The 14,532-nt window shown below is 44.5% G+C and overlaps 1 protein-coding gene across 1 annotated transcript in view; it reads left to right on the top strand.

Moving 5' to 3' along the window:
* Positions 1 to 13,173: 13,173 nt before the first annotated feature.
* The window catches only part of LOC140134943 (uncharacterized), a 238,955-nt gene continuing 237,596 nt past the window's right edge, over positions 13,174 to 14,532 (top strand). Inside the window, exon 1 of the mRNA XM_072155788.1 lies at positions 13,174 to 13,177. The gene's annotated coding sequence lies outside the window, so the exon portion shown is untranslated. The remainder of the gene's footprint in view (positions 13,178 to 14,532) is intronic.

Raw genomic sequence — 14,532 nt, 5'->3', positions numbered from 1 at the left:
ATCTAGTTTCTTTGGGGTCGGTCACACAAGGTGTCGGATTCGTTGTATCTGTGGGGGACAGGTTTGGCAGTGTTGCAGTTGTAGACATTTGTGATGGGAAGTAAGCAAAGTAAAGTAAGCCAAGGGTGCGGACCTAGAAAAGCTACTCAGATTGTGTCCCACATGGAGGGGAAAGATGCACAGAGATAGAAGGTTGTTGAGTTAAGTAGGACTGATGGAAAAGTGCAAGTTGACATGATCGGACATAAGGGCTGGTAGTTTTGTGTTGAAATGAAAAGTAATATTGAAGGTTTGAAGGTTTTGGGATGTGTCAGATGATCTGATGATTGTACAAGTGAGAAAACTTGATCAGATTTGGAAACAGACACTTATAGCCTCTGACTGACGAACGGACCAGGACAGAGGGACAGGAATCCTTCAGCGTGCCTAATGAAGAAAGAGACAGGCGATAAGGGACATTTCAAAGTTTTTGATGTGGAAAGAATTTGAGAAAAAGAGATTTAATTATATTTTCCTTGGAGAGAAAAATGGCCCCTGTAATCCAGACTCCACCCCTGTATCTGGTGGTTAGAGAAGATGACACGCCCTACCATTCTTCAGTGGCGGCCATCTTAAGACAGTTTATTTTTCAGTGGCAGCCATTTTAAGTTATATTCCCTTCAAGTCCCAATAAGTTGATTGCTGTTGGCAGCCATAAAAGCTGTTGTGGGGCTTTGTAGGAAAACAGTTCACCTTTTCGGACGTCTGCTAGGGGTCTTGGAGTGAGGGATGGTGTTTGTTTGAGTATTATTAAAATTTATTGATCCCGACAATTAGAGAAAAATTACTATAAAAAGTGTTACAATGTCTCCGGTACCTGCTTTCTGGCATTTAAGGGGTTAACAGAAGGGTGGGGGCTGTTGAAGCTGCGTTTTGTTTTGTGAAGAACTGACATGTGCTGTGTCTGTCTTATCTACGAGAGAGACGATAGTGACCTTGATGTTCACGGAAAACTGAATTTCTCCATATTGAGTTGCTTGGAATCTGTGTTCTGTTATCTCGTGGTTTACAGGCTAGTGAGAACATTCACATTTGGGAGGGGTAGATCGCTGCGTTTAGACTTCTCCCTGACAATCTAAAAAACACTTGAAGGAATTTATTTGATTGTGGAACAAGAATACAGTATGATGTGATGTCCTCCTGTGTACCCCATGAACAGACTAAGCAAGAACAAGCCCCCCAACTGTATTACAGAGCCTATGACTGACTTTTGTTCCTTTTTGATTAAAAACCATTTTAAGTGTACCTGGATTTTATTGAGACGTTGGAGTCTGGCCAGAACTTTATAGGAAGCACAGAACACTGGGCTGGAGATGTGGTGGAGGGACTCTGACACATTGACGTACAGAGGGAATAGAGGATGTTTCACAGACCATGCCAAAGTGAGATTGACAACATCTCCGGAAGTCTCAACCGGCCAACCCAAGTGGGCGTTGCGGGGAGGAGACATTACTGTAGTGAGTGGCGGAGACGGCCCCGACAGGGCAAGACAAGGGGGGTGGTTATGGACAAGGATGTCAGCGAGAACAGCCCCCCCAAACAGAGTTATCGCCTTTCCTTGTAGAACTCTCCCCTGCTAGTCCGATGATGATTTTAGCCCATTCCCGGTCAAGAAAAGACTCAGAAAGAACAACCGGATACATGTAGCATGGTCCATGACCTCCAAGCTGCCAATGAATGTACTGAAGCCCAGTGGTCCCTAGCCCAAACTGGCAGCAGTCCCTGAGAGTGACATATTATTCACTGTTATTGATTTGGCAAATGTTTTCCTCTCTGTGCCCCTGCATGAAGATTGCCAGTACCTATTTGCCTTTACCAGTGTAATATTCCAGTATATCTGATGTAGATTCCCACAAGGGGGGTAAAACTCACCCAGCCAATACCCCACGGCCCTACAGGGAGTAGAATGGCAGACTAGCCCCTTACTGGATGTTCTCCTTTTCAGTATGCAGAGGACCTACTGTTTTTGTTAGCCGGAATGCATGTATTGACCTTATGTGTTTTCTGTTCCAGAAGGGTTGCAAAGTTTCCAGAGACAAACTCCGGTATTGCCAGGAGAAGGTGGTCTTCCTAGGCCACTGCTTCTCAGCCACAGGCAGACACCTGACAGAGGAAAGAAAGCTGGCAGTCCAGGATATGCCCCTGCCCTGAGGCCCTAAGCCTCTTCACATGATTCTAGGACTGGCCAGCTCCTGCAGGCCTGGGATAAGGTCTGCTGCCCCTTTCTGACTGAATTGCCTCTTCCCCATTTGCCCTTAGTCAGGAGGCAATTGAAGCATTCCATAGCCCTAAGCTGGCAAGTCTGCCCTGGCCCTAGGCACATCCCACTGAACCAGACCTTTTATTTTATTTTGCACTGAGTATCTAGGCCATGCCACAGGTGTCTTAGCCCAGGAACGTGGTGGCCTCCCCAGTGACCTACTCTTAGGCCCGGTTAGACTCAGTCGTGTGGGGAGCCCCTCATGTGTTAGTAGCTGCAGCCAGCAATCTGCTCAGCAAGGCCAGTGAGCTGATCCTAGACCCTAGATCACTCAGTTACTGTGCAAACCCCACATACCTTGCACAGTGTCCTCACCCAAGTACAGCCCAAGCATGTGAGCCAAGGCCAGACAGCTCAGACTCCAGTGTGCACTCCTGATGCCCCAGGATACACTGATAAGGTGCACAGCTCTGAATCCTTCATTCTATCACCAGTCTTCCAGGATTCAGAGAGGGGGGGGGGAGAAGGGTGATTAACCCAGATGTTGAGTTTTTTTTCTCATAGATGGCTCCAGGTCTGCGGGAGAAGACAGACGGTTCTACACTGGATATACAGTGGTCAGTGGTGCACATGAGGTAGTACAAGCAGAACCACTCCCTCCACACAGGTCAGCGCAGGAGGTGAAGTGACGGCACTCAGGGAAGTGCTACAGCTGGTGGAAGGTAAAAGGGCAAACATCTATACTCAAGGTATAGTTCTGGGGTCTTAACACGACTATGAACCCTTATGGAAGGCTAGAGATTTCCTCACCTCTGCAGGGACCCCCGTTAAGCATGGCATGCTGGTTAAAGAGCTCATGGATGCTCTCCTACTTCCACAAGAGGTGAGGATAATAAAAGTTAAACCACACACAATTTGGTGACTCCACAAGCCAAGGGCAAGTATGTGGCCGATGGGATGGCGAAGGCAGCTGCACAGATGGAACCCAGAGACTGTCCTGAAGTCTCAGCGGTGAGTTCTGAGCTAAAAGTTTGATCCACAGGTGTTCCAGTCCCTGGTGGCCCGAGAGTCATCAGAAGTGAAGGAAATGTGGAGGAGAGCTGGAGCCCAGATGCCGATGGGACCTGGATGCTGGGAGAGAGGGTGTGCCTGCCCGGAGCCCTGCACCCGACAGTAAGTCAAGTAGCCTACAGACACATGCACATCCAAAATGGCCATGCTAGTGCTCATAAACCACCAGTGGTTTGCCCCGGCATTACTACCCCTGTCACTAGACTAGTGAAAGCCTGTATAGTCTGTGCCCGCCACAACCCGGGTAAGGTGGAAAAGACCCCACAGAAGGTGACACCTAAGCTGCTGTATCCCTTCCAAAGACTGCAGATGGATTTTATCCAGCTACCAAAAAGTGGTACGTAGGAATACGTGCTTGTGTGCATTGATCTCTTTCCAGGGTGGCCAGAAGCTTCTCCCATGACCAAGGCTACTGCCAGAGCTGCAGCCAAGAAGTTGGTGAGTGAGATTTTTCTGCAGGTTTGGACTTCCAGATACCATAGAGTCCGGTCGCAGAACCAATATACAATATACAATATGGTACCAATATACAAAAAAGGATCAAATAGCGATCCTGGAAACTACAGACCCGTAAGTCTAACTGCTGTGGTGGGGAAAATATTTGAGGGGTTTATTAGAGATGCTATCCTGGAGTATCTCACTGTGCACAACCTTATAACCCAGCGTCAGCATGGGTTTATGAGAGATCGGTCCTGTCAGACTAATCTGATTGGTTTCTACGAGGAGGTAAGTTCAAGACTGGATCTGGGGGACGCTGTGGATGTTGTATATCTGGACTTCTCAAAGGCATTTGACACCGTGCCACATAAAAGGTTGGTATATAAAATGAGACTGCTGGGAATAGGAGAAAATCTGTGTATCTGGGTAAGTAATTGGCTTAGTGATAGAAAACAGAGGGTGGTCATTAATGGCACATTCTCAGATTGGGTTGATGTTACCAGTGGAGTGCCACAGGGGTCAGTATTGGGGCCACTTCTTTTTAATATTTTTATTAATGACCTTGTAGTGGGTTTACACAGTCAAGTTTCAATATTTGCAGATGATAATAAGCTGTGTAAAGTAATAAATACTGAGGTCGATAGTTTAGCATTACAGAGGGATTTGTGGAAGCTTGAGGAATGGGCAGAGAAATGGTTGATGAGGTTTAATGTAGATAAATGTAAAGTTATGCACTTGGGCCATGGAAACAAAAAGTATAATTATGTTCTAAAAGGTCAATTACTTGGTAAAACTGGAGCTGAAAAGGACTTGGGCGTATTGGTGGATGGTAAACTTAATTTTAGTGACCAGAGCCAGGCGGCTGCTGCTAAAGCAAATAAAATAATGGGATGTATCAAGAGAGGAATAGATTCTCATGATAAAGACATAGTTTTGCCCTTATACAAATCCCTGGTCAGACCACACATGGAATATTGTGTACAGTTTTGGGCACCACTGTATAAAAAGGATATAGTAGAGCTGGAACGGGTGCAGAGGAGAGCAACCAGGATTATTAGGGGAATGGGGGGATTAGAATACACTGACAGATTACAAAATTTGGGATTATTCAGTTTAGAAAAAAGACGACTGAGGGGAGACCTCATTACAATGTACAAATACCTGAACGGACAGGATCTCTCCAAAGATCTTTTTATACCACGGCCTGTGACCAGGACAAGGGGGCATCCTCTACGCCTAGAGGAGAGGCGATTCTACCATCACCATAGACAAAGGTTCTTTACTGTAAGAGCAGTGAGACTGTGGAACTCTCTGCTGCAGGAGGTTGTTATGGCCGACTCTATGTACATGTTCAAGAGAGGCCTGGATGACTTTCTGGAGAGAAAAAATATCACGGGTTATGGGGATAAAACATTTATTTAATTCTTGAAGGTTGGACTTGATGGACTTGCGTCTCCTTCCAGCCTTATATACTATGATACTACTATGATACTATGATACTATGAACCCACTTCACTGGACAGGTAAAGACTGAAACCTTGTCCCTCCTGGGTGTAGAACAGGCCCTGCACACCCCTTAGCATCTCCAAGTTGGTGGTGCGTTTGAGATACTTTAAACTGCACTCTTAAGTTAGAGATCCAGGAGGCCATGGAAGTAAAAGGGAAACCATGGCGTGAGTGCTTTCCTGCTGCCCACCATACTGTTAGGACCACACCCAACAGAAAGATGGGATTGTCCCCCTTTGAAGTACTTTTTGGCTGTGCACCCAGACTAGGCCCCTACTTCCCACAGATCCTATAGCTGATGGCAGGAAACCAGGTGGAATGTGCCACACAGTTGAGCCAGGCCTTGGAAAAGCTCCGCAAAAGTGTTTCTGATTACTTTTTCAGATCCAGACAGAGACCTCAGGATGCATAACCTGAAGCCTGGAGACTACGGGTGGTGAAGACACACCAGAGAGAGAGTCTGGAGCCTCGCTACGATGGTCCTTTCCAAGTCCTGCTGACCAGTGCCACGCCTGTGAAGCTAGAGGGAAGTCAGCATGCTTCCATGCTTTCTATTGTAAACTTACTTCTTGCTAGCTGGTCTCTTCTGACTGACTTGTATGCTCAAGGACACCCCAACCATGACTATCACTATATCTATAGGGGTGACCAGGATGCCCCTAGGGTAGGAGACTTTACCTACGGTTGGTGCAACAAGACAGTGACCTTCTTTAACATTGAGAGCACAGGTAACCCTGTATTAGCAGTGTCTGATGTGTACTGGATTTGTGGGGATAGGAGAGTCAGGTCAGGCCTAGAGGCTGGGAAGGTGAGTGTACGGTGATAACACTTGTGCATTCCTTCCTCGTGATCCCCAGGGATAAGGTTGATCAGACACATAAGAAAAGGTAGAGAATCCCAAAGGATTCTGGAGGTCTGAGAGAAGCACCTAGATGACAACGTTTATATAGATACAGTGGGAGCACCAAAGGGGGGTCCCAGATGAGTACAATGCCCACAATCACATATGGGCAGGTCTAGAGTCCATTATTCCCCAGAGACCTATGAGCAAAAATGTTGGTTGGGTTATAACTGTTTTTGTTGTAATCAACAGAGATTTGTGAATTATATCGGAGATGCTTCCCAGACCCGCACGGCTTTGGACATGACCCTTGCTGAGAAGGGAGGAGTCTGTAAGATGGTGGGTGTGGCTTGTTGCATGTACATCCCAGATGACTTCGCCCCCTATGGATCCATTACCCATGCACTTGAAGAGATTAAAGGACTGTCCAGGAAACTCAAGAGAAACTCTGGGGTGGACACTTTGTCCTTCACTTTGTGGTTGGGGGATTGGAAGGGTTTCCTGTAAGTGGGGGTGATATTGGGGATTGTGATTTTGCTCTTGTCACTTATTGCGTGTTGTGTGGTCCCCCTCATCAAGTCCACCATGTCCCAGATGGCCGTCCAAGCGGTAAGAACCACGACAGGAGAAGTCCCAGTGTGGAGGATGATGCTGCCTGTTTACAAACCTATGGACTATGGGAACTCAGTGATGTGATTTGAGTGTGCAGTCCTATAACCCCTGAGTGACCAGCCTCCAGGGGATCTGGTGAAGAGTTAACAAGTCCAGCAGGTATGGGCTTAGCCTACCTGTGGGTACCTGGAGCTTGAGGAGGTCGCTCAGGATGGAGTTACAGGCCAGCAAAGCTCAAAGGAGGGAATTGTTAAGGAGGTCGCACTTGTTTCGGACACCATCTTGACTACTGTCCGCCATCTTAGATACAGCGGCCATGTTCCCTGACCATTGTCAAGTTAATGTCATGATTCAAACTTCATTTTATGTAACATGTTTGCTCGCCTGTCAGCTAATACCCTTTGACATTTAATGAGAAGCCAGTCTGTCCTCGATGCTGCATGATATTAGGATTCTGGAGCCACTTATCATCTCCTTCTCAGCAAACTAGTATAAACAATATCTGTGTACAAGGTCTCTGAGAACTGAGCACAATTAATTCACTTTTTTCCCAGAATGTGCTGATGACCAATAGGTTTGGAGTATACTATACACGCCCCTCTGATGACTCTTCTGTCTGATATATATTATGCATTTTGATTATTAAACGGTAGAAGATCTTGACTAAGAGATTGACGTGTGTGGCTTAGTCTTTATGTTCAATCATGAAAGGGTTAATTAGGACTCACCTTACAAAAGTCAAGAGGGCTGTTGGGGCCCTGCATAAAAATCCCTAACACTATTCCTATCATGCTAGTCGGTGGGAGTCTCTATGGTGGGACCCCCATGGATCATGTCCATTGTACCCCTGATGCATCCCAAAAGATTGGAGTGGCAGGTGAGACATCGGCCCTGCTGCTCCATTCACTTTCTATGGAATAACGCCATAGTGATGAATAGCGATCGGCTGCTCTGCTCTATACAGGGTACAACCCTTTAAAATAGTTCACTAGAAAATCCTGGGGGTTACATCTCCGGTTGTGTTAAGTCTCTAGAAAGGGTTTTCTTTTGTTATTGAGCTAGACACTACTATGGAGGATTATTTGAACCAGTTGTCTGAACCCAGTGGCGGATTAAGTTTCTTATAGTCTATTCACATGACTAGCCCCGCCCCCAGCGTCCAAACCAAGCATTGTGCCCTGAGGCCCAATCTCCTCAGCAGCCAATACTGGTTCCCCTTTATTGAAATGTCCACAGCAGAGCCCCCCTTTAATTAAATGTCCACAGCAGATGGCCCCTTTTACAGCAATGTCCACAGCAAAACCCCCTTTAATGAAATTCCACAGCATAGCCCACGTTTACAGAAATGTTCACTGTAGAGCCCCCCTTTAATGAACCCCTGGGAAGCCTAAAGCCACCTATATGAAGATGCTCCATTGTCTGTCCCAGAATACTGTTTGGTGCATATTGTGTACGCTACCTATTGTACTGTTTGTTTTTGGGGATTTTTTTTTTAAAATCCTAATAAAAATATACATTTAAGGGGGGCAGATAAATATATAAAAATCAATAATTTTGCTTTGGCTCCCAATTCTTGTTGCAAGGCCACCGGAAGAAAATTGACAATTGGTCACTGTTTGACCGTGAAGTTTGACTATGAATATTTAAATACAATTGTGATCAGCTAAACACATTTAGCTGATGACGATTGTATTTAAATATTTGTGCAATAATCGGACCAGCTGACCATCTAATGTATAAAGGGATCATGTGTTGGACTTATTTCTTGAATCCTTATGTTCTCACATAAGGTAATGGATTTTGTGTCTATACAAGGAGGGGCATCATAAAGAATAGCCAAAAAGTACACAGTCATCCACTGACTGATGGGTATGGCTAGTCAGACAGCCCTCATGACTGTTATCTTGGTCTACTTATTGGCCCTAATAATATACTAAATTTCATAAAATATTATTGGGCTCTTAATCCTTATTTTTCTAGCAGAGAATCAGATGTAATATTGAGGCTGTGTTTGGAATACACCACTCAGTTATACATATTGGGAAATGCGAAAAGACAGAAGGTAAAACTCTGTTCACAAGCCAACATTAAGGTCTACTCGGCGTTGTACCGTACTTCCCCTACTCATCAGGTAAAAAAATCGATCGACCCCTCGAGCCTCTAGATCAGTGGTGGCGAATCTATGGCACGGGTACCAGAGGTGGCACTCAGAGCCCTTTCTGTGGGCACCCAGGCCTTCAGACCAACACATAGTTTACCAGATAGGACTCAAGGCTTTCTCCTGTGATCCAATACAGCCCAGGATGTGCCATGCTCAACGCTATTTTAAAGCAACATCCTTGGCTGCCAGAACTACAGGAGGAGCGGGAAGGTGTGGATAGAGATGGATTGTCATTGGAGCTCCTGCTGGAAGGAAGCTACAATCCAAATTTCTCCATCATCTTTCTACTGTATTGGTGTTCTCAGGACGCCAATACAATTAAAACTTGATACAGCAGGGATCAATAAGTTACTGCTTAAATTGTCATGTTGGTACTTTGCGACATATAAGTGGCTTTTGGTTGTAGCTTGGGCACTCTGTCTCCAAAAGGTTCCCCCTCACTGCTCTAGATGAAATAGGATGTACATATATGTATACAGTATATAACACTGCTGGACTGCACATTTGCTATATCTGACTCTAGTTTACTTTTGCCTCTCTAAATAGTATTTACTGTTTGTTTTCATTTTCATTTCCTATTGTCCGTTTGACAAAAAGAAGCCTCCAGAGCAGGATTTCCTTTCACGTCAGGCGGCTTGAAAGAGTCAACCAACTGGACAGCGGTCAGGAAATTCTGAGCATCAGTCTTTCTTCACCGCACATAAATGATAGCAGAGCAGGAGATAGAAATCTGGATGGTGAGACAGTGGAGAGACACAGCTGATTTTGTTCAATAAAATGTAGAAACAAAAAGATATATCATAATATGGAATTTTATGAATTTTTATATATTTTTTAAGTACTGGTATTACCCATGACCTCATAATTCTGCAGTGCCTATACTGTGCTATGACAATCTGTTATCTTCTCTTATGAGGAGAGTTACATGGTGACAGTTTTCTACTACGTCATAGTTATCATTCAGCATCAGACACGGCTATAAATCTCCCAAACCGAATAATTAGCACAAAACGATAGAACAACATTTTTCTGTAAATCTTCCTTACGCGAACCCACTCTATTTACAACTCAATATAACCTCAAAAAACCATAGGAGTGATATCTGGTCCATAAACGTTTCATCACACCATTTATTAAAAAAATATGTCTCATTGTATTAATAATTACAATCTAAAAACAACAATATGACAATATGACTTTAAAGTACAATGCAAAGTGAATTGTTCCCGGGAGTTCTTCTAATGCATCCCCATATCACAATAGCAATCAGCAAGCAGATGTTTTATACCAGAATGTATTGCCATGTAAAGCTATTGGAGATCCACTATAAAGTGCCAGTGCAACAGTCAATCCAATCTAGCCCAACGTGATTCTATATCATCCTATAAAATCACTCATATGGTTTTTTGAGGTTATACTGCTATAAATCTGTATGTAATGTAAGGCTGTCTGTCTCACTCTGCTTTGTTCTGCTCCTTTGTCTGTATAGTAAGCTTGGTACTGGTGCTGTTTTATGTGGTTGTTCTAGTTCTAGTATTTGGTTCTTGGAAATAATCTAAGTACCGTAGTTATTTTGGTTCTGGTCCTGTATCAATGTAGTAAACTTGGTTCTGGCCCTGGATCTGAATAGTAAGCTTGGTGCTGTTTCTATGTAGTAAGTTTGGTTTCACTGCTGTATCTGTGTAGTATTTGGTTTTGGTGCAGTCCTTATGCAATGCATTTAGTTATGTTATACACTCACCGGCCACTTTATTAGGTACACCATGCTAGTAACGGGTTGGACCCCCTTTTGCCTTCAGAACTGCCTCAATTCTTCGTGGCATAGATTCAACAAGGTGCTGGAAGCATTCCTCAGAGATTTTGGTCCATATTGACATGATGGCATCACACAGTTGCCGCAGATTTGTCGGCTGCACATCCATTATGCGAATCTTCCGTTCCACCACATCCCAAAGATGCTCTATTGGATTGAGATCTGGTGACTGTGGAGGCCATTTGAGTACAGTGACCTCATTGTCATGTTCAAGGGGCCCAAAGAGTGCCAAGAAAATATTCCCCACACCATGACACCACCACCACCAGCCTGAACCGTTGATACAAGGCAGGATGGATCCATGCTTTCATGTTGTTGACGCCAAATTCTGACCCTACCATCCGAATGTCGCAGCAGAAATCGAGACTCATCAGACCAGGCAACGTTTTTCAAATCTTCTACTGTCCTATTTCAATGAGCTTGTGCAAATTGTAGCCTCAGTTTCCTGTTCTTAGCTGAAAGGAGTGGCACCCGGTGTGGTCTTCTGCTGCTGTAGCCCATCTGCCTCAAAGTTCGACGTACTGTGCATTCAGAGATGCTCTTCTGCCTACCTTGGTTGTAACGGGTGGCGATTTGAGTCACTGTTGCCTTTCTATCAGCTCGAACCAGTCTGCCCATTCTCCTCTGACCTCTGGCATCAACAAGGCATTTCCGCCCACAGAACTGCCGCTCACTGGATGTTTTTTCTTTTTCGGACCATTCTCTGTAAACCCTAGAGATGATTGTGTGTGAAAATCCCAGTAGATCAGCAGTTTCTGAAATACTCAGACCAGCCCTTCTGGCACCAACAACCATGCTACGTTCAAAGGCACTCAAATCACCTTTCTTCCCCATACTGATGCTCGGTTTGAACTGCAGGAGACTGTCTTGACCATGTCTATATGCCTAAATGCACTGAGTTGCCGCCATGAGATTGGCTGATTAGAAATTAAGTGTTAACAAGCAGTTGGACAGGTGTACCTAATAAAGTGGCCGGTGAGTGTAGTTTCTTTGCAACAAGTTTTGTTACTGTTTTATGCACTTACACACTAGACATTAGATCATTTTAAAATCTAGAGAATTGGGGAGGCCACAATCTCCTTACAGACGAGGACCTGTAAGCCTTAAAGGGGTTGTCCAAGACCTGAAAAAAATTATATGTGGCTGGGATGGTTAAAAATATAAACATTTACTTACCTTCCTAGTGGCACCCTGCTCTATTGTAAGGATTTATCAGGAGGATTTCCAACGGAAAGAGGAAGGAGAAAATGGAAGGAGGCCTTACAACATATACAACGTATACCAATGTACAAGCTTATATAGTGGGATATGTGCTCTGGTTCAGCTTGGAGAGCAGCAGAGTACCCCACTGTATGCTTAAACATTGGGACACGAAAGGAGGAATGAAAATTGGTCTCAGGCAGAGATTTGCTGCTGTCGATTTTCTCACCCGAGGCCAGGGCTGGGTTCTATACAGTTGCATCCATCTCCCATAGCCTCTATAGTCCACTATACTGAACTCTCCATAGGAAGCAGGATGTTGTGTATTTTCATCCAGTGTTTTCTACTCGATGCAAATTATACTTCGCAAACCGAGGCAAAATGCCGTATGCTGCCAGAGTAAGTCTATGGACAAGGAGCTTTCCATTCATATGGTGCAGAAACATTAGTTGGGAAGTGGCCTTAAAGTGAGTTGTTTCAAGAGGAAAAATTAGCAGCTTTGAGGAAATAGCAACTGTATCCAGTATATCCAATGACAGTAAATAATAACAATATCTTGCAAATAGATGTAAACTGAAAAAAAGCAGAGTTCTTTAACCTTTAGTATTAAAGGGATATTTTATGGTTTTCCATACTCAGGAAAGCTCACAATATGTGACATATTGGGGCACATTTAGTTACCGGGTCCGAGGATCTCACAGAAAGTGCATTGTCCACCGATCATGCACTGTGCCGCGATTCACTGAGTTTGGGTGCCCCATATCCTGCATGTGTCGCTTCCCCGCTCAGATCCGACGGAGGTCACCTTCTTCTTCCATGTAAGTGTATTGTCTGGCGACACAATTTGAAAGTTAAATCCCTCGCTCTGTCCGAATCAGTCGGATCGTCTGACGGCACGCTCCCTAATTTGTGCTGCATGGATGTCAGCGCAGCTGTGCCAAAATCCGACCACGTGCAACAATATCCCAGTGCAGACACCTGTTAAATACCTAGCCATGATCTCTCCGAAAAAACTGACGAAAGTGAATAGATGAAAGTGAATAAGCCCCATAATATTATCAGAAGATTTAACTCTTTCACTGCAGTGAGGGGTAAAGCAGCGTCCATATGTGTATCACTGCCCCTGCCACTGTTGGATATTAATTCATTGGTACCTCGATCTATGTGCAAGTGCCTCTGGTTTATCATGAGGGATTTACATCTCCTTTAAAGAGGCTGTACCAAGTCTGCATCATGTTATCCACTGGATAGGGGATAACAAGTTTTTTGGTGGTGGTGACTGGGACTCCCAAAATTATGTGATTGGGACTCCCAGCAATCCATAAAAGCAGCCGTTCTCACTAATGGTTGGAGCAGCAGCTCGACATGTATCCTGATGCTCCATTCAGTAATATGGGACGGTCAGGACTTGTTATTCCCTATCCTGTGTCATGTAACATACATACTTGGTACAAGTTCTTCTCTAGCATCTATCCTAATCCTTCCCGGTCAAGGCTTTGACATGGCCAATCCATACATGTTACAATGCAGTCTTCTGTATTTTCAGCCATTGTCAAACTACATTAAAGAGGAGCTGTCATCCATATAAAAGGCACTAGGAGCTGCTTACTATTGTATGAAACCTCCAATAATGCTAGCAGACCTGCCGCGTTGTACAATAGAAACGCAGGACCGCGCTGTAAGGGATTGATGAGTGGGTGGTGGCTGCTACATAAAGCTTGGCAGACACTGCCAGCCTATGGAGCCGGTCCCGTGGAGAAGCGTCACCTCGGACTGCACCATCATGAATACACCCGCTTACAGTGCGGTCCGGTGGAGGTTTTCCGATAACGCTAGTGGTGTAACACTGCTACATCTGCTGTAGCACTAGATGCTGCTTACTTTAGTAACCAGCTCCTAGTGCCTTTTATATGGATGACAGCTCCTCTTTAAGTAGTGAGAGATGAATGTTACTCTTGGCAGGGGCTCCCTCCTTCCTTCTCTTCTCCAACCTCTTTCCTATGGTACAGTCATGGGCTCTGATACGAGAAGCCTTCATGTTCCGACATTTTGTGATTTCCTGGATGATTTGAGTCCAAGGATTTTTATTTTTTTGTGAGGCTTTGGGTCACAACTGTTCTGGGTTTTCAATATGGGATTCTTACAGTAATTAGAGGGAAATGATTATTTTAAATAGAAACCTTGCTGGCTAAATTGATCATATGTAAAGTTTAACATTCTGTGTGAGAAATCAAATCGGAACGTAGAAAATAATAGATGCTTTGTTTAATTAAAATTCCCATTCCAAATAGTTTTCCATCCTGTAATTAGTGTGTAGAAACAACCACTAAACCAGTGCACAAAATACAAAGAGCCTCATTGAACATCTAGAATTATCTGCAGGCAGCATGTTATAGAGCATGGGGAGCTGAACACCCTGGACATAGTGTCCTATCTGCAGGCAGCATGTTATAGAGCAAAAGGAGCTTAGCAGATTGTACACAGTGTCCTATCTGCATGCAGCATGTTATAGAGCAGGAGAAGCTGAGCAGATTGTACATAGTGTTATCTGCAGGCAGCATGTTATAGAGCAGGAGGAGCTGAGCAGATTGTACATAGTGTTCTACTGCAGGCAGCATGCTATAGAGCAGGAGGAGCTGAGCAGATTGTGT

The sequence above is a fragment of the Engystomops pustulosus genome, chromosome 6 (assembly GCF_040894005.1).
Source record: "Engystomops pustulosus chromosome 6, aEngPut4.maternal, whole genome shotgun sequence".
NCBI classification, from domain to species: Eukaryota; Metazoa; Chordata; class Amphibia; order Anura; family Leptodactylidae; genus Engystomops; species Engystomops pustulosus.
The sequence above is the reverse complement of the archived record's forward strand: the minus strand, read 5'-3'. Positions and strand labels throughout refer to the sequence as shown.